This window comes from Rutidosis leptorrhynchoides, chromosome 3, assembly GCF_046630445.1.
Source record: "Rutidosis leptorrhynchoides isolate AG116_Rl617_1_P2 chromosome 3, CSIRO_AGI_Rlap_v1, whole genome shotgun sequence".
In the NCBI taxonomy this organism is placed as follows: domain Eukaryota; kingdom Viridiplantae; phylum Streptophyta; class Magnoliopsida; order Asterales; family Asteraceae; genus Rutidosis; species Rutidosis leptorrhynchoides.
The window spans coordinates 138,444,042-138,447,288 of NC_092335.1; the positions used below are offsets into that span (position 1 = coordinate 138,444,042).

Consider the following 3,247-nt stretch of genomic DNA (forward strand, 5'->3'; position numbering starts at 1 on the left):
TTTATTATTTTTTCGACCTTTTATTTTTTTCGACGTTTTTCGACGCGCTCTTTTTCTTTCTTATTTTTCGCCACTCTAGTTTTTTTAGGACATAGAATTTTCTATTTTTTATTTAAAATTTCTCTAAAATTTTGACGAAAAATTATTTTAAGCGATTAAATTGATAGACATCCTAAATTTTCTGGTTCGTAGTAATAGTTGGATTTGTTAGTGGCTGAGTTGTCAGCTTCCCATTTAAAGGGTTCTGGCTCCCTGCTGCATCTATTTGCTATTCGAAACGTGGGCAAAATCAGAAAAGTCTATTAATTTGATAATTTATATAATTTTTATCTTTTATAACTAATAGGATATTCAGTGAATGCACCGAGCAAAACGTTCACCACCTTTTGTATGTTCACCACCTGTAACTCGATCAAGACATCTAGCCAATATTGTCGCCATTGATTTTTATTTAGAATCGTCATCCATTCAACCAAGCACTCCAATTCAAATTTCCGATAATCCATTTTTTGAACCCGACCTCACAATTGAGAATTTGGAGAATATTCAGAGACAATTCAGAGATCATGAACCATTAATCTTTCCTCCGGAACCACCAATCATTCAATCATGGAGAATCTGAACCTCTAAGTATGGAAGACCGAATGAGAGCTAAATGCACTGGCCAAGGTCACGCAATTACTCAACCAGACATTAATGCGCCAGATTATGAAATCAAAGGACAAATTCTACACATGGTAACTAATCAATGCCAATTTAGTGGTGCGCCGAAGGAAGATACAAATGAACATCTTTGTACCTTTAATAGGATTTGTACTTTATTCAAAATAAGAGAAGTTGAGGATGAACAGATATATCTCATGTTATTTCCCTGGAGTTTAAAGGGAGAAGCCAAAGATTGGTTAGAATTGTTACCTGAAGGGGCGATTGATACATGGGATGTTTTAGTTGAAAATTTTCTTAAACAATTCTTTCCAGCATCTAAAGCCGTAAGACTTCAAGGAGAAATAGTTACGTTCACACAAAAGCCAAATGAAACTCTATATGAGGCATGGACAAGATTTGAAAAGTTATTAAGAGGATGTCCGCAACATGGTTTAGACACCTGTCAAATAGTACAAATATTCTACCAAGGATGCGACATCACTACAAGGAAAGACATCGATATAGCAGCTGGTGGTTCCATTATGAATAAAACAGCAACTGATGCTTACAAAATTATTGATAACACTGCTTCTCACTCACATGAGTGGCACCAAGAAAAAGATATCGTTAGATCATCTAAAGCAGCTAGAGCCGATTCTAGCCATGACTTAGATTCTATTTCCGCAAAGATATATGCTGTCGAGAGACGAATGGAAAAGATGACTAAAGATATCCACTCAATACGAATTAGTTGTGAGCAGTGTGGAGGACCACATTTGACAAAAGATTGTCTCAGTATTGAACTAACAATGGAACAAATAGAGAATGTTTCATATCTAAACCAAAGGCCTGGAAATAATTATCAGAATAATTATCAACCACCAAGACCAATCTACAATCAAAACTAGAATTATAACCGAAATATTCCATACAACAACCAACAAGGTCCTAGCAATCAACAAGTACCTAACAATACTTACAATCAGCAAAAACCAATTTTTCAAAACAAACCACCACAAACCGATGATAAAAAGCTAAATTTAGAAGATATGATGTCAAAGATAGTTGAATCTCAAACGCAATTTTTCACATCTCAGAAACAAACCAATGAACAAAATGCTCAAGCATTTAGAAATCAACAAGCTTCTATTCAAAATTTGGAACAAGAAGTAAGCAACCTAGCAAGGTTGATAGGTGAAAGAAAACCGGGAAGTCTACCGAGTGATACAAATGCTAACCCTCAGAATGAAACAGCTAAAGCCATTACCACAAGAAGTGGTATCACACTTAAACCACCTGAAATACCTATAATTTCTGATGAAGCTATTCCTACTCTACAAGAACCACAACCTGAGCAAGATAAAGAAACAGAACCGGTAGTTGAAAAAGTTAATGAAGATAACACAGTTAAGGCAAAACCTTATGTTAAACCATACCAACCACCACTTCCTTACCCGAGTAAAATGAGAAAAGAAAGACTTGAAGCCGAGCAATCCAAATTCTTGCATATGTTTAAACAAATAAATGTAAATCTTCCTTTCATTGATGTGATTTCAGGAATGCCTAGATATGCTAAATTTCTGAAAGATCTAATCACAAATAGAAAGAAAATGGAAGAACTCTCGGCTGTTACTATGAATGCTAATTGTTCTGCAGTGCTGTTGAATAAGATACAAGAAAAATTATCAGATACAGGAAATTTCACAATTCCATGTTTTCTGGGTAGTCTTAGTTCAATAGAAGCATTGGAAGACTTAGGTGCTAGTATAAATTTAATGTCGTATTCACTATACGCTAAACTAGACCTTGGAGAATTGAAACCAACACGAATAAGTATACAACTAGCCGATCGATCAGTAAAATATACTAGAGGGATAATGGAGAACATGCTAGTTAAAGTTGGTACCTTAGTATTTCCAGTAGATTTTGTTATTCTGGACATGGAAGAAGATTCTCGAGTTCCTCTCATATTAGGAAGACCATTCTTAAACACGGCTAAAGCAATAATAGACGTGTTTGGTAAGAAACTGACCCTAAGTATAGAGGACGAGAGTGTTACCTTTTCTGTAACGACCGGGAATTTTCCGATCGTTCTATACTTATGAGATTAATATTTACACAAATTAAACCTTACTAACATGATAAGCAATTCAAACTGTTGAGACTTATATTTTTGAAAAGAGTTTTACACAACGTTTGACCGTCCAATTTGACCGATGATATCCCGAACTATATAACACACGATAATTATACGATTATGTATATGTACATATCTATACATATTTAACATGATTTAAGGATGGTTTAACATTTCATTGTGAACTAACAACAATGAGTTATAAGTATACTTTGAGACCACTAACTTAAGTTTTCAAAACGATAACTATATGTAACGTTCTTTGACATATATACTTACAATCTATAATGTGTTGTGATTTATGTCACCAATATGATTTTAAGTGTAATGGGATTAATTTGTAACCAAAATAATCTTGATAAATATCGAACAAGTTTGGGGAAGTGTGGAGTGCACACTTGTTTGAACTTATCTTGATTATGACGAGGGTTCGGGGGCAGCGCCCCCGATAAGCGGGGTCCAAGG

General features: G+C 34.7%; 1 non-coding gene across 1 annotated transcript; it reads right to left on the bottom strand.

The window, feature by feature from the left end:
* Nucleotides 1–992: 992 nt before the first annotated feature.
* LOC139903497 (small nucleolar RNA R71) lies at nt 993–1,099 on the bottom strand. Its single transcript, XR_011778313.1, has one exon. It is a non-coding gene; the product is annotated as a small nucleolar RNA R71 (small nucleolar RNA).
* Between the last annotated feature and the right edge of the window lie 2,148 nt (nt 1,100–3,247).